At 38.3% G+C, this 17,795-nt stretch overlaps 2 protein-coding genes across 2 annotated transcripts in view; both read right to left on the bottom strand.

Annotated features, from left to right (window-relative positions):
- LOC124149525 (toll-like receptor 4) overlaps positions 1 to 17,795 on the bottom strand; it is a 36,206-nt gene that overhangs the window by 4,477 nt on the left and 13,934 nt on the right. The gene's annotated exons all lie outside the window — the stretch shown is intronic.
- The window catches only part of LOC125371695 (serine-aspartate repeat-containing protein I-like), a 35,315-nt gene that overhangs the window by 1,443 nt on the left and 16,077 nt on the right, over positions 1 to 17,795 (bottom strand). The gene's annotated exons all lie outside the window — the stretch shown is intronic.

Consider the following 17,795-nt stretch of genomic DNA (forward strand, 5'->3'; position numbering starts at 1 on the left):
GAATAAAAATAGACTGTTCCCGAAAAAACATGATTTGTACTCAGATTTGCTGAAAATGTTGTGGCGTTTTTTCACAATGAAAATGCATAACAATAGTATCAACTGCGTCTTCAAAGTTGTGCGATATCGTATTAATGAAATTAACAAAGATCAAAGCTACTTTTGCACGTCTTATTTTGTATGAGTAGGAAGCGGCGTGATGAAACGATAACCAAGTGTCAGTCAGTGTCCTTTAAACTCTAGATGCATGGCTGTGTTGTAGTTGACAAGGGAGGATGGAGATGTGAGTTTATCTTGCAGTGTGTATATCAAACTGGCTTAATTATGTCTGGACTAATAAGAACACGTCCCATTTTAATTCTGGAAACCCAAAAGACCAGAAACTCTACGGTCTTTGCCCAGTCTAGGTCAAAGGTATTTACAAAATTAAACATGCTGTTTTCATGGGAACATAACAAGGAAAAAAAATGAAAAAAGAATTGTTCAAAAACTCAATATTTACACTATGTCGCCCATGACACAAAATTTAACTCTTTTGAACTTAATTCAACGATTTTATAGCGATATTGCAATATTTCGCCCATGGGCGAGAATATGTTCCTTTACTTAAAACTCATGTTTTTGTTTCGCAAATACATAAATTTATCTATTTCAAGTATCATGACACAAAATTTTACTCATTTAAACTTAATTCAACTATTTTATTTTATTCTGTACTAATTACCTAGTGACGCACGTAACAACGACTGTCAATCTGTCTGCTACAGCTACCATACCATCATCCTTGTCACAACTGGCATATCAACGGCTTATTCAAAATATTAATTGTAGAAACGTCGTTGAGAGACTAACGTATGTCGTATACAGTCCTCATATTTGATTTTTTTTAAAGTAAATACGTCAACGGGGAATTCAACTGGATGTTACCTTCCTTATATCAGCTAACGGTCCTGTTTGTGAAAATATGTACTAGACATAACATTTAAAGACTAGTTAAATCAATTGTAAATATGTCTTGATATCAACTCTTGTGTATTAGATGATGGTAATGACCTGACATGGTTTAACGTTAGATTAGGAGAGAGAAACATTAAAGTGTTTTATAATACTTGGGGACATGAGCAATAAGTTGTAGCAACATAAACATGCATGGAATGGAATAGGGAAAATGGTGAAAACAAATTGAAATAGCTTTTAATAAAACATTATTGTAATAAATAACTTGCAAAAGCGGTGCCCAAAATTGTTTGACCGTGTTATGTGTGTTGCAGACTGACGACTAGCAAGTACTAGCTGTACGCATGGTTCGATATACAAATTCAGATATACAACCGGTATAAAACTGAGAACTGAGATGCCAAGTATAACCTGCATTCACACACGGAAGCAATATACTTGGGTGTATGCCCTCTCCTCTGAAAAATGTATCACTAAAGTATTTGCATTGTAATAAATATAGTAATAATAAAACAGATATGATTTTCAGTTATTTTACACCTTTGATTGATACGGATTACGTACATGTAGTCTAGTCACTGTCTCTAATGTATCTGCTTGTTAGAAATTTCAATGTCCTGTTAGAGCACTGTTCCTAAAATAAGGCAGTTTCTTTTGTGGGGTATAAATAGTTGATTCGTCTTGTCACGCCTTCATTTTTTTGATCGAATGATTTCCACGAAGAATTCCGGCAGAGAGTTCTGTATTTTATTTTATACATGTATTGTTAATTGTAGAAGATGCTTACATCACTGTATCTCAGAACGCAAAACTGATAACATTCAAACATGTAATTAGTACACAGTTAATTGTTACATATAATTTCCTGCATATTCCTTTTTGAACAAAAAGCCTACATGTAGCCTATCAACGCAGTCCAGAACAAGGCTATGCGATTTTTCATAGGATTGAGAAAGTTTGCTCCGAATAATGCTGTATCTGGAGACATGGGGTGGATTCCCCCAATAGTAAGACAATGGGAAACTATCTCAAAGTTCTACAAACGTTGCAGCTCCATTCTACAACATAGATTTACAAGAAAAGTATTTGTGTGGGCCAATAAACACGCACTAAACAACAAGAGGAACTGGAACTTCCGAGTACACACGAAGTATAAACAATTAGGTCTATCTGTTTTTACCTCCACAAATAACACGTATCACTATCGTCAAATTGGAGGTAAAGTGAGAGATACTGTATTTCAACGCTTCAAGGAGGAATGGAAAATTTCAGTGAGTCAAGTGAACAGTCGAAGCGGTAACGGAGGCAACAAGCTACGACTATATAATCAGCTGAAGAACGAATATAATGTTGCTTATTTTAATCAGATTCCTATGTCAAAGCCTAACAGACGCTCTCTAGCTGTATTCAGATGTGGTGTAGCCCCAATACGAGTGGAGACTGGGCGATATACAAACCTACTTTTCAACGAGAGAGTGTGCTTTTATTGTGATACGTGTGTGGAAGACGAAGTCCATGTTCTATTACACTGCCCAACTTATAATGACGTTCGACAGGTTTTATTAGATAAATGTAATGAAGTGTGGTGTGGTTTTAAAGATGAATGTGATATTGTGAAAGTTTGTTTTATCCTGGCCAGTCCCAGTGTTGTAACGCTTAGTGCCAAAACCTGCAAGGCAATTTTACAGCTGCGTAGTTATATTTTATATAAAGCCTAATATATTTTTTAATTTGCATATATGTTGTACAGAATTTTATCTTCGATAATGTTTTTAAACTATGCTTATACTACTTCTAGTAGTTTGTCTCTCATAACTCCAATAGGAGTGGCTCATTTTATTTTATTTAATGTTATTTTTATAGCATTTTATATGAAAATTGAGGCGAGACATAAAATAAACTATCTGTCTGTCTGTATACTGAAATCGGTGTCCCCTGTTAAAAGGGTATTAGTGCAGTCAGCCATGGTAAATGGAGAGACAATAATAAGACGAGTAATTAGTGTCTGTTGCAGAATATGCGGTAAAAGTGTAGTCATTTATACATATACACATTACACATATACAGATGAAAAACACGATCTGATACAGTGCAAGAACAAACTAAGATACGGTTTCTATTAAAAATAATTATAATATTATGGGTTTAATTAGGAGATAAACATACTGTGTTTTCAATGTGGAGCTAGGTTACCTGTAGATTTAACCCCGCTAAATTAATTTTGGAACCGAACGCGCAGCGTCAGGTTTCAAATGTTAAATTTAGTGCGGTTAAATCTACAGGTAACCTAGCTCTACATTGAAAACACAGTATGTTTATCTCCATTCTACCATGACTAAATAAAACGCGAACTCTTTGGTGTTAGCAAATATACTGAGTGAAGCGGCATGGGTTGAGTTCAGTGTTTTGAGTGGGTTATCGATCTGAATTATGGAATCACCGAACAAAATATGGTGCTGTATAAACTCAAGCAGTTCGTGTACACCGTAACACTACACTCGAACATATGACAGGCATTGAAAGCATATAAGCACGGCAACTTGGTAAGCTAACATGAGGTGGGCATCCCTAAAGTAAACAAAGCAAGCTTTGCAAGGCTTTCGCTCTATCTCGCGCGTCACCATTATGACGTCATATCACTCATTGTGACGCAAAAGATATGACGTCACAGTCATATATAGAAAAGCGCCAAAATTTCAAGCTCTCTGTTGTCTCCAAAACGTAAATACATTCCCTTTGTTGATTTCTGTCGTGTTTTTCTGCACGAAATGTATTGCCACACATCCTTTGAATATTGTAGTAACCGCATCTGTGCATTTTGTAACCTGTAATTGTCGATATAGTTATTTAAATATGCCTACCGACAATGACTGAAAATAGTACTATTCTATGAATATTAGCTTCCGCGGTGATGCGGCCCTCAAACCAGCTGTTTCAATCAGAGGGGGTTTATTGTGATTTAATAGCCTCCAATCAGAATCGAGTAAATTCCAAATTTATGGTAGAATTAGCATTTTTAATTTTTCAGGTCAACACGGTTGAGATACAGCATCGGCATACTCAACAGGAGTTGTTTTCTGACGGTCGTAAATTCATTGTTTGACTGAGCACACTTGTGTCGAGGTTGGGATATTTTCTTCTCTTTGTTGGCAGCTTGCCATCGCCCTGAATTTTGAGAAAGGTCTCAGCATGGGACTGTTAATTTCTTCTTAATGATGTCAACAAGCTTACAAACTTGTAGATGTTGGGGCGGTTAGGACCAAACTTTTTTCAGCTCAGAGTGCCACTCTTCCCAGTGTTAGTGGTCCTGGAACCAATAGTGTGAAACAGGTTCTGCACAATACGTCCATCAGATTCTACTGTTCAGCAACATTGTCACTGAATTTCAGAACTCTGTCATGATCAAGGATTTCGAAGGTGAACGAGGGAAAAGGCAGACGCACGTGGATTTACTCTCAGGTTATTATTGTCAGGAGTTCACATTTTGGGGCATTTTATATACTAATTGAACACAGTTCACCTGCACATGTCCACTTTAGTGAGACAGACTGTAACCAAAAATGCAATGAGCTGTAGCTCCCAATCCCTTAAAACAACGACAACAACAACCAGGGTGAGGGCACAGTAAGGTTAAACCGTGTCCACAAGACAATCTCAGGTTGCTAACGCCATATCTCCCATCAAGTCAGCTCTATTTTCCAGCGCATAATTATTTTTTAACATTTTGAATAAAAGGAATTAAAAAAATCATATTCAACAAACCTACACATTACCAAATACAAAACTTTATAACCCTTTCTAGACTTCGTTCCAATTAACCTGGATCATTCAACTCGCTCGCGAAGGTCGTATACGACTTTAAAGTAAATACATCTACAGTGTACAAGTAACTTTTAACTGTATCATATATACTCATGATAAGCAATTATTTTCGTTCCTAATTCGAATGAGCACATTCTGGGGCTAAATCTGCAAAAGGACACAAAATATTTCTTTGTACAATGCAAACGATACAAACGTAGCGGCTGATAATAGATAATAGACTTAACAATCTGCAATATATCATTTGTTCTCGTTCAATCTGTTGTACATATTGAAGTGATTGTAATGTTTCAAGGAGTACTAAAATGTTGTGGTATTATGAATGAATTTAGAATATCAATAGCGAAAAACAGTCACCATATGGGATGTACATGTATAACTTGTCTTCCAGCACCACGGTTGTGCCGAGGCCCATGGTCCTAAAACTAATCGGTCCCATAAAAGGAGCAACAATCCCGCTGTACTTGCTATGGTTCACTCCCAATTGTCAGACGACCTAATCATCGGGCGGACCAGTCAAGTGTGACCAGTGTACCTGCCTGGTCTTACCTCCTAATTACTTACTTACTTACTTACTTACTTACTTACTTTGGAGATTTAACGTGCGCTTTCCGACTGATGCGTATTTCGCACACGGGCCCGGCCAGGCCATTTAATGTGTTTCCGAAAGGGGCGAAGGTGGTTTGTGCAACCCTAAGAGGGGGCTTTAGGGGTTGCTTATATATAATTTGGGAATTTGTAGATTTGGAATAGATGCCGATGGGGTTGGGGAGGAGAACTAAGGGAGCTGGGTATGGTGGATGTTTGTTTGTTTATGTGATTTTGATTTGGTAGGTTATTATGTTTTTAGATGCGTTTTATTAGTTCCGTTTTTATTTTAGAATACGCCTAAGGCCTTGAAGTTTTCTAGTTTATTTTGTGGGTTTAGTATTGCTTCTAGAGTGAGAGCCTTGTTTAGATTGAGGGTGGTTTGTAATGCGGTTCGATGTGTGAGGTAGTGTGTGCAGTGGATGAGTGCGTGTTCTGGGGTTTCTAGTTGTTTGCAGTGTGGGCAGTTACCTGTAGTGTGTTTTTTTTATTTTTTTTAGGTGGTTATTTAGGTTGGTGTGTCCTGTTTGGAGTTTAGTGATTACTCTGTCGATTTTTTTTTGATGGATGGAGAATTTTTGGTTTGGTTAGTGGTTTGCTGAGCACTTTTTTGATTTGGCTATTTGAGTTTAGATTTAGGTTATGCCATTTTTGTGATTTTCTGCTTGTTTACACTTTTAATTTCTGATTTTGAGATGGGTAAGTTTAAGCTTATTTCTGGGATTTTGAGGGATAGTTTAGCTGCTTTATCGGCGTTTTCATTACCGTATATTCCTACGTGGGCGGGTATCCACAAGAAGGTTATTTGTTTGCCTGCCTTAGTTAGGTCGTTGGAGGGCTTGCAGTCCACTTAGGGAGTCGGTAAGAAAAAGGATTTTTTTTAGGTTTTTGGATGCTTGATTATGGAGGGCTGAGGCCATGCCCATTAGTTCTGCCGTTAATATTGATTGGTTGTTTGGGAGTCGGAAGGATTGTGTGGTTTTAGTTGGTTGTGTGGTATGGACTCCGAAACCCGTGTGTTTGGAGGTCGGGTCTGAGGATCCGTCCGTGTAAATGTGACACCAATTTGGCCAATTTTCGTGTATGTATGCTAGTGTGGTAGTTTTAGCTATGTTTGGGTCGGTTTGTTTATTTATTTGGCTAGCTAGTGTTGTGTCTATTTTGGGTATTTTAAGTTTAGGGGTGAAGATATTTGCTTGTTTGCAGTTTTGTTTAAGATTTTTAATTTGGTGTTCATTTAGGTACTTTGTTATTCTTTGGGATATTGGGGTAAGTAAGGGGTGTTTACGAGCTAGAGCTTGGTTTTTAGGGCTAGTATCTTTGGAGGCTCCCCAGTTAGAGCCAGTTAGGCATCTTAGGGTGTTTAGGTCTTTACCGCATTTAGTTGTTAGGTTTTGGATGTGAGCATCCCAGGTGAGATGTTCATCGAAAATAAGTCCTAAGAATTTGGTTTGTTTTTGAAATTTGATTGTTTGATTGTTTAGCTGGAGGATTGGGGAGGCGGGTTTCATGTTTTTATATTTGAATACTATTCCGGTTGTTTTTTCTGAGTTAAGGGAGAAGCCCCATTTGTCAGCCCATTGTTGTATTTTATTAAGAGATTTTTGGAGTAAATTTTTGGCCATTTTCATGCTTTTAGTGCGGATCCAGATGGCTCCATCATCCGCGAATTTTGATGTGTTTACTTTAGGGGATAGGCCCTCGAATAGATCGTTTATCATTATATTGAAGAGGGTGGGGCTGAGGATACTGCCCTGTGGAGTGCCATTTTCTAGGGGACATTGGTCCGATAGAGTTTGGTCTATACCCACGGTTATTTTACGATTGTTTAGGAAGTCCTGGATGTAGTTTATTATCTGACCTTTGAGTCCTATTTTTAGGTTTTTGTATTAGCCCATCGTGCCATACCATGTCGAAAGCTTTAGAGAAGTCTAAGAAGATGCCTGTGGTATATTGTTTATTTAGTTGTCCTGTCTTAATATCTTGTTCTAGTCGGGCGAGGTTATCTAGGGTTGAGCGGCCAGGAGTGAAACCGCTTTGATCTGGGTTTATGATGTTATTTTGGGTAAAGTAATGTTGTAATCTATTTTTAGCCATTGATTCCATTACTTTACATAAGTTTGAAGTTAGGGATATTGGTCTATATGAGTTAGCTTGATTAGCTGGTTTATTAGGTTTTAGGGATTGGTATGACAAGGGCCTGTTTCCAGGGATTAGGAACCTGTCCGTTTAGGTAGATGAGATTGAATAGTTTGAGTAGTGCCTGGAGTAGTTTTAGGGGGAGTTTTTTAATTATTTGGTAAGAGGTTAGGTCTAATCCTGGAGCTGTGCCCTTTTTCCTGTTTTGGATTACGTAGAGGAGCTCCTCCATTGTGTAGGGTTGATTTATTTCTAGATTGTTATTGTTTGATTCTCTTGTGGGTTTGTTTTCTGTTTTAAGTTTATCTTGGAATTTTTGGCTGAAGTTGGTGTTACTGCTAACGGCCGAAAAGTGGTTGGCGAGATTATTTGCTTTTTGGGCGGGGTTGGTTGAGTTGTTAATGTTAGGGTTTTTTTATGTCGTTTTAAGCCTCTAATGGCGTGGATTTTGCGCCAGACCGTTCTGGCATCTGTACGGTTATTTATACGTTCGCATAATTTTTTCCAGTCTCTACTTTTGGCTATTTGGACTAGTTTTTGAACCTGGTGGTTTAGTTCGTTGGCTATGTTTAAATATTTGTAGTCGCGTTTTGCTTTATTGAAGGCTGATTTACGTTTTCGTCTAGTCTGTTCTATTTCCTCATTCCACCATGGTACCGTCGGTTTGCCTGTTTTAGATGTTTTGAAGGGGATGGAGGTTTTGGCTGCGTTTATTATATAGTCTGTTAGGTTTTTACAATAGGTTTCTGGATCCTTATTTTCTATTTCGTTTAAGTTAGCTTCGTTACAGATATCTTGGAATTGGTCCCAGTTAGCTTTATTGTAATGGAATTTTGGTTCTTGGTTTTCTGTTTGGATTGGTACGTTTGTATTTCCTATGTTTATGTTGATGGGGAAGTGGTCACTACCTAGCGGGACGTCGTGCACTTCCCATTGAGTGCTTTGGGCTAGATCTGCGGTGCATATGGTTAGGTCGATAGCTGACATTTTTTGGTTTATCTTATCGTACCTCGTGGGTTGGTTGCTATTAAGGAGTACTAGGTCGTTTGTTTCTATCCATTCGGAGATTAATTTGCCATGATTATCTATTTTATCATCTATGCTCCATGTAGGATGGTGAGCGTTAAAGTCTCCTAGGAAGATAGTAGATTTATTGCTTATTTGGAGTAGTTTGTTTAGATCCTCAGGTTGGACTTTTTGTTCCGCCCAGTGGTAAATATTTATGATGTTTATGTTTCGGTTATTTAATGTGATTTTAATGCCGTTGGCTTCTAGGTTTGGCGTGTCTATTTTTATTTCTTCGTAATTTATATCTTCCCTGATAAATATGATTAGTCCTCCTGCGGCTCTTCTTGTTTTCGGTTTAGCTCTGTCAGTTCTAACTGAGTTGTAGTAAGGTAGTGTGAATTTGGATTTTTTGAGAATTTGGTTTCCTGTATACAAGCAATGTGAGGGCCTTTATTTAGTTTAAATTCAGTTTTTAGTTCATGGCCGTGGGAGGTGAGTCCGTTGGCGTTCCACTGAAAAATATTTAGTCCTTCCATTATTGGTTTCGGGTGATTGGTGATTTATTTATTTATTTATTTTTTATTCGGTGAGTTCTTTTAGATGGAGGTTAAAGAGGAGGAAGGGAAGTTCGGTTAATTTTAGATTGAAAGCTACTTTGTGGAAGGATTTCATACTAGCTTTTGGTGAGTTTTGACTATGCATGTATGCTAGGAGTAAGGTGAGGTTATTTAGGTTTGGGATATTGGCTGGTTGGGGAGTTTGATTTGTTTTAGTTGGAGTAGTGTATATTGTTTCGTCAGTAGTGGAGAAATCTTCGTCATCGGTTGGATTAGGTTTAGCTGATTCAGTTTCCAATTTCTAATTACTGAGCTGTCCAATACTGTCATACTGTGGGCAGAGTAAGCTACTCAAACTCGTTGAGTAATAGAGACTATGATTGTGTTTGTAAGTTGCGTTTGATCTGTGTCGGGTTGCAGTTGTTTTTTAGTCAAGACCAGGGGTAGTTTTTTCAATGAAACCTTTTAACCGTTGAGTTTGTTCTGCATTCATTTCATTAAATACATTGTTAGGTAGAATAATAACACGTTATATAGATTAAACGTCTCCCTAACCTGAGTACAATCTCACATGTACTCTAAGTACCGTACTATATTACTTTGAGGAGACGTTGAGTAGGCATTATATGCTGTCGGAATGATTTTACGCAAATCCCTGCGTCAATGGACCCGTGAACGTCCGGGACAGAACAGATCTTCAACAACCCATTCTTAGCGTAAAAGGGCGACAGTGCTTGTCGTAAGAGGCGACTACCGGGATCGGGTGGTCAGGTTCGCTGACCTGGTTGATGCATGTCACCGTATCCCAATTGCGTGGATCGATGCACATGATGTCAATCACTGGATTGTCTGGTCCAGACTCGATTATTTACAGACCGCCGTCATATAGCTGAAATGTTGCTAAGTGCGTCGTTAAACAGCTAACCAAGCAAACACAACTTTGAGGAATTCACAACAATCACTATGACGAGGTATGCATATCTTGCAATCAACCTGAATCCAGTTACTGGAATGTCAAACCCGGGCTTGGTTAAAACAACAATTGCAGTTAGAAACACAACATGTTGTAGATCTCCTGTAGTCAAGAGATGCAATAGCGAGGCAGCAATGTCAATTTATGGGGGACAGACAACTACTCGAACATATATAAACAGAGCAGCCAAAGATAAAAATGAAATCATATCATGTATGAAAATAGAAATCATATCAACACAAAAAGAGAAAGTGTATGAGTACTAAAACTTGCAATAGATATGTGTACCCTGCGTACACACATGAGTCCCATTCGACAGTCTACAACAAATTTGGGTACCCCTTGTGTTCAGGCAATTTATTTAATTCAATAATTTTGTATTAAAATCCTTTTCAATTTGTTTCCACCATTTTCCCTATTCCATTCCATGCATGTTTATGTTGCTACATCTTATTGCTCATGTTCCCAAGTATTATAAAACACTTTCTATATGTCTCCTTCCTAATCTAACGTTAAAACATTTCAGGTCATTACCATCATCTAATACACAAAAGATGATACCAAGACATATTTAATTCGGTTTTATGGTCTATGCGGTCTTACAATTGATTTTATTAGTCTTTAAATCTTATGTCTAGTACATATTTTTACAAACAGGGCTGTTAGCTGATATTAGGAAGGTAACATCCAGTTGAATATCCCGTTGACGTATTTACTTTTTTTTATCAAATATGAGGACTGTATACGACATACGTTAGTCACTTAACGACGTGCGTCACTAGGTAATTAGTACAGAATTGACCTTGTTGATTGTTACTATACTTTGAGGATTTCTGTGGCCAGCAGGGGCGGACGTAATTCAAACTCCTTCCACACTGACACCGCGTCAAATATATTTGTGTACCGATTACATAACTCTTACGGACAGGGTGGGATGGTAGTTCACCGGACGACAATGTGTATATTGGGCGGCTCCTTTGATATCTCCTCCAAACATACTTTTATTGAATGACCCACGATGATACACATCTCGTTGAATATGTCATGGTACTAATTCATCTTTCATAAACCCTTTTTGTCTTTGTGCTTAATATATCCACATATCAACGAAAATATGTAATACATGTATCCACAAAAAAATATACATATACAGGCTAGGTATTTGCCCACAGCAACACCTGCATGACTGTTTATTCACGCGTGGTGTGGTAGATCGTAATAGACCGAGAGCAGGTATTGTAGAATCACCTGTAAATAATGCCAGTTAATTAATAATTGGTTAACCGTGGTCTATAAAGATTTCGACAAAGGGCGCATGTTAATTAATTTCTTCAGCCTAAACAAACAGACAAAAAGAACGGCAGAGCTCATCGGATATCGTCATTTGGAAATACCCCAGATGGTTATAGTTTAATGATAAAAAAGAATATCCACGCAGTGAAAGCATATTCGGATTTCGGATTGCGTCGATAATACGATTACTACTCAATTGTTGTCATCCACGTTTTCTGGTATAACCCTACACTTGTGTATTTGTCGTCATTCACTTGATGCTCAGTTAATGAATTTATTCCAGGTACAATTAGTGGTAGCACCACGTAGATTACCTGACAAAGGTTCCCATTTGGCATTTATTGTGTTTATTCAATCTAAATCCAGGTTTGAAGTGAGGTGAAATGTGTATTATGTAATATGCACGTGGCAGCCCAGCAAGAGGTCACTAGTAAATCAACGGATCGTTCCTAGACATCAAAGGATTAACAGAAAATACGTTGATTGATTAATCACTGTTATCTTGCACAGTGGATATGTCAAAAGGGAGTGTTTACATGTCTAGGTTTACTAAAACAAAGGGAATACACTCACATCATGGCGTGAAGTGTCGATGTAAAAACAACATACTTTGTTCAAAGGGTTAACTAGTAATACGTTGATTGATTGCTCATTGTTATCTTTCACTCAATGGATTTTTTAGGAACCGTCACTGCAAACACGAAAACGTCGTTTTTTTCCGTATATGGTCATTGGACGGAAAAACGACTAAAAATTCATTAAAATTGATTAATTGGTGAGCGTCTAGAAAGTGTGCAGAAAAGGGTCAATTTTTAAAGCGTAAAATGGACGGAAAAACGATGCTTTTTTGCTCCGCCTTGTACACCTGTTAATGGCCAATCAGCTGGCGCTGGTCCCCCGACGCACGTGATTCCTAAGGCTTCCTTTCGAAAGCTTTAGGTTTCGTATTTCTGGCATGCCTTGCTCCAGTATCTGTCGCAAGCAGTGCAGCGAGATTTGCTGATAAGCCAGTTTTAGGATATGTAACATGTTAATGGAATTCAGGTACGCGCCAAGAAGTCAAACCAAACAATGTTACCAAGTTTATTGTGGTAACATATCCCTCGGCTAGGAACAGTTACCCCTATCGAATAATGGGTTGTGTTTCATTTGGTTATAATAATAACTATTTTTTTAATGTGAACTTTACAAGATATACGGCTAGGACGAGAGGTCGGTCACATGACGTTCTTCACGTGACTGTATTCTTGAAATGGCGTAAACACTGACTACTTCCACATTCCTGGGGAACACCCTTGGCATTCCCTGGTACGAATTCATACAGAAGCGTGGTTGCATGCCCGTTTAAGGATACCCTCGCTACAACCTATCCCAGAGAAAAAACAAACGAAAAAAACATCCAAACTATCGTAGTGACAATCCACAGGAATCTATGAATTTACCTTAGTATCTATTTGACACATCTTTACAATCACCTTTCAACGATCGGCCAATTGATCAGTGATGACAAAGGCTTGAAATAGCCACAGGTTAATTAACAACTTCGGAAATATCTCCCGTCACGTTTATCGTGTCGGCCATTTTGACGTATTGTACTTGATGTAAATGTATTACGACGCTCTGTCATTGTAATTGACTTACTGAGGTAATTCTCATCTAATGAGGATATTGTTTGGAATATATTTCTTGTAAAAATACTTAAACATGGGGGGGGGGGGGGGGACTATTTTATTCCGGGATGGCCTATTAAAGTAAGCAGTAAGTCAAGGCACCATGCGTGTATATGATCTGTTATAATATGTGTTTAAATTACGGTTTATGGCGTTAATAAAATACACTGACGCACTATTCAAATCAATTTGATAATTGAATATGCTTTCTTTTACATATTACATAACAGCACTGCACAACATTTGAACAGTTACAGTAACACACTACGGTAATCGCATTAAACACCATTTTCAACTGTACAGTATTTCAGTTATATCACGGTGTACAGACTGATGTAGGATTAAAATCCGAATTGGTTCAGGCCATCCAACGGGTGTTCGGGAAAAGGTGAGCGTAACCTGCCACACAAGTGGCACCCGTCACAAACACATGCAAGGACAAGTCTGTTGTTCACCTGAACAAAGCACGGAAACACACAGTGATGCCCGTCCTCACTTTTACCGAGCATGTAAATTATATTGTCCGTCAAAAACATGGACGAGTATAAACAATATGTTCATTCACGTAATACATGTCATACATTTTGACAAAATGTATTGACTCGGAGCATTATTGTTAATCACAGCGTATAGACTCGACATGCAGTTGAACTCATCACCCATCCCATTATTGATAATCCTTCTTGAAAATCTATGAAATCAGAAGCTGCAACACTTTATCTTTTAATTGGCATGTCAGACTTCTATTTCATAACTCAGTTTTATTTGCACGGATCACGGAAGGGACATTGTCGCGTTGTTGCATTGACGCCCTTACAAAAACAAGCAAAACGTGTCAAAAATAACAAAAGCGCGACAACTGGCCATTTGTCGTATTGTCGCTCTTTGAATAATCCTTTTCTTTATTTTACAAAAGGGCGACGATGCCGTAACGAGACATTTTCAAGGTCAAAATATGTCTCGTTGTCGCATTGTCGCCCAATCACAAATGTGTATAAAAGGTGTAAAGTTTAGTTAATGTTACAGTTAGGAAGCGGTAACCAAGTTATATCTGTCGTAGAAGTTCAACCTGATACATGTAAGTCTTGAAATGAAAACACAAGTCCGTCCGCGAGTCCATAACGTTTTATTGTGAGCTCTTCTCTAAAAGTGCTTAGTGTTCGACTCCCAGTTCCAAACACGTAGTACCTCATCAACAATCCACATGCTTCTAGTGCAGTGGTCTTCCGGAAGATCTTACTCTTGACCGTATTAGACAACTGACGAGTGCACGCCTGACCTGTGACCTTGTTGCAACCCTCATGAGGTGTTTGCCGAAGGGAGAGGGGTAGGAAATGTGTGCTCCAGTCCAGGGCAGAGCTCGCGACACACTGTATACTGAAAGTTGTATACAGTATATTGCAGTTGATATACTGTATACTGCATGTGATACTTATTAGGGGAAATGTTACAACTTTCAAGATTCAAGATTCAATTTGCATTTATTTCATATACAACAGACCGCCGTCATATATCACTGGAATACTGCTGAGAGAGGCGTTAAAACAATTTGTTTTCATAATGGAGCGCTGCAGTCATTTAAAATAGAACCGTAAACATATGTAGTACCAACCAACTCACTCTGTTTCGAATAATCAGCAGAAAATATATTATTAACCAGGTCTTTGGGAAGAGATATCAGATTTTTATAAGCAGTCACACAGGGATGATAAAGGACCCCTCGCTGATTAGGTTCTTGTCTACTTAAGAGCAGAGTTGGCCATGTTAGATGATATAACCAAAATCCAGGAGCTCCGGCGGGGGGCAATCTGGTCTTGTTAGTGTATGGTATGAGCTGTGGCGTTGACCCAAGAGAATAATGTAAAAAATGAGACCAACTCAAATCTATAACGATTGGGAAAGTCTAGATTTCAGCCCTAGCCTGAAATTAAGAATTGGTCTCGTCTCCATTTTAATTGTATTATGTTCATTTTGTAGACATGGATGGACCAACCAGGAGAGAAATTGATGGAATATTAATATCACATGTTACCACTGATCCAGTTAAATTCATCACACAATAATATATTAGTATTGACATTACGGCATTTGATTACAAGGGCATGATCATGTACATGTTCACTGTAGTAATGTACACACTAGTCAACTTGATTATAATAAAGTTTATTTTGTGTGGATAGGTTATGGGTGAGGTGGATTATGTTGTTAATGAGATCGGGCCGGGTTTTGGAGTGTTTGTTTTTAATTTGGGTGAGTGCGCTAAGGGAGTCCGAGATAATTAGAAAGTTGTTTTTATTTATTGTTTTGGTGGAGTGGACGGCTGTGAGAATGGCTAGCAGTTCAGCTGTGTTGTTATTGGAGTGGTTAAGGTAGTGGAAGTTAGTGGAGATTGGTGGGATGTGGTCTATATGTATGCCTATGCCTGAGACATGGTCCAAATAGCCAAAAGTAGAGACTGGAAAAAATTCTGCGAAGGGATAACTAACCGTACAGATGCCAGAATGGTCTGGCGCAAAATCCACGCCTTCAGAGGCTTAAAACGACATTAAAAAAACCTAAAATTGACAACTCAACCAACCCCACCCAAAAAGCAAATAATCTCGCCAACCACTTTTTGGCCGTTAGCAGTAACACCAACTTCAGTAAAAAATTCCAAGATAAACTTAAAACAGAAAACAAACCCACAAAAGAACCAGACAATAACAATCTAGAAATAAATCAACCCTACACAATGGAGGAGCTCCTCTACGTAATCCAAAACAGGAAAAAGGGCACAGCCCCAGGATTAGACCTAACTTCTTACCAAATAATTAAAAAACTCCCCCTAAAACTACTCCAGGCACTACTCAAACTATACAATCTCATCTACCTAAACGGACAGGTTCCTAATCCCTGGAAACAGGCCCTAGTCATACCAATCCCTAAACCTAATAAACCAGCTAATCAAGCTAACTCATATAGACCAATATCCCTAACTTCAAACTTATGTAAAGTAATGGAATCAATGGCTAAAAATAGATTACAACATTACTTAACCCAAAATAACATCATAAACCCAGATCAAAGCGGTTTTACTCCTGGCCGCTCAACCCTAGATAACCTCGCCCGACTAGAACAAGATATTAAGACAGGACAACTACATAAACAATATACCACAGACATCTTCTTAGACTTCTCTAAAGCTTTCGACATGGTATGGCACGATGGGCTAATACAAAAACTTAAAAAAATAGGACTCAAAGGTCAGATAATAAACTACATCCAGGACTTCCTAAACAATCGTAAAATAACCGTGCGTATAGACCAAACTCTATCGGACCAATGTCCCCTAGAAAATGGTACTCCACAGGGCAGTATCCTAAGCCCCACCCTCTTCAATATAATTATAAACGATCTATTCGAGGGCCTATCCCCTAAAGTAAACACATCAAAATTCGCGGATGATGGAGCCATCTGGATCCGCACTAAAAGCATGAAAATGGCCAAAAATTTACTCCAAAAATCTCTTAATAAAATACAACAATGGGCTGACAAATGGGGCTTCTCCCTTAACTCAGAAAAAACAACCGGAATAGTATTCAAACATAAAAACATGAAACCCGCCTCCCCAATCCTCCAGCTAAACAATCAAACAATCAAATTTCAAAAACAAACCAAATTCTTAGGACTTATTTTCGATGAACATCTCACCTGGGATGCTCACATCCAAAACCTAACAACTAAATGCAGTAAAGACCTAAACACACTAAGATGCCTAACTGGCTCTAACTGGGGAGCATCCAAAGATACCCTCCTCTCTCTCTACATATCACTAATTAGATCAAAACTAGACTACGGCTGCGCCATATACAACACCCTAAACAACTCTCTATCTAAAAAACTTGACTCAATACAATATCAGGCTCTCAAACTAATTACACGCACCCAACATGGCACCTCCTACACCTCACTTCAGGCCTTAACAGGAGAAATGCCACTAAGTCTACGCAGGGAAGAGCTAAGCTTAAATTTCTGGGCCGCGTCCCAATCAAACCCTCTCATCCAAAACTTAATAAACCAAAACATCAGCCCCAAAAACCAAGCTCTAGCTCGTAAACACCTCTTACTTACCCCAATATCTCAAAGAATAACAAACTACCTAAATGAACACCAAATTAAAAATCTTAAACAAAACTGCAAACAATCAAATATCTTCACCCCTAAACTTAAAATACCCAAAATAGACACAACACTAGCTAGCCAAATAAATAAACAAACCGACCCAAACATAGCTAAAACTACCACACTAGCATACATACACGAAAATTGGCCAAATTGGTGTCACATTTACACGGACGGATCCTCAGATCCGACCTCCAAACACAGGTTCGGAGTCCATACCACACAACCAACTAAAACCACACGATCCTTCCGACTCCCAAACAACCAATCAATATTCACGGCAGAACTAATGGGCATGGCCTCAGCCCTCCATAACCCAAGAATCCAAAAAACACAAAAATATCCTAATACTTACCGACTCCCTAAGTGGACTGCAAGCCCTCCAAAAAAAAAATACCAAAAACCGACCTAAATTAATAAATCAAATACTTAAAAGCTCCAACGACCTAACTAAGGCAGGCAAACAAATAACCTTCTTGTGGATACCGGCCCACGTAGGAATATACGGTAACGAAAACGCCGATAAAGCAGCTAAACTATCCCTCAAAATCCCAGAAATAAGTTTAAAATTACCCATCTCAAAATCAGAAATTAGAAGTGTAAACAAGCAAAAACTCACAAAAAAAT

The sequence above is a fragment of the Haliotis rufescens genome, unplaced genomic scaffold (assembly GCF_023055435.1).
Source record: "Haliotis rufescens isolate VD_foot unplaced genomic scaffold, xgHalRufe1.0.p SCAF_1, whole genome shotgun sequence".
Classification (NCBI taxonomy): Eukaryota; Metazoa; Mollusca; class Gastropoda; order Lepetellida; family Haliotidae; genus Haliotis; species Haliotis rufescens.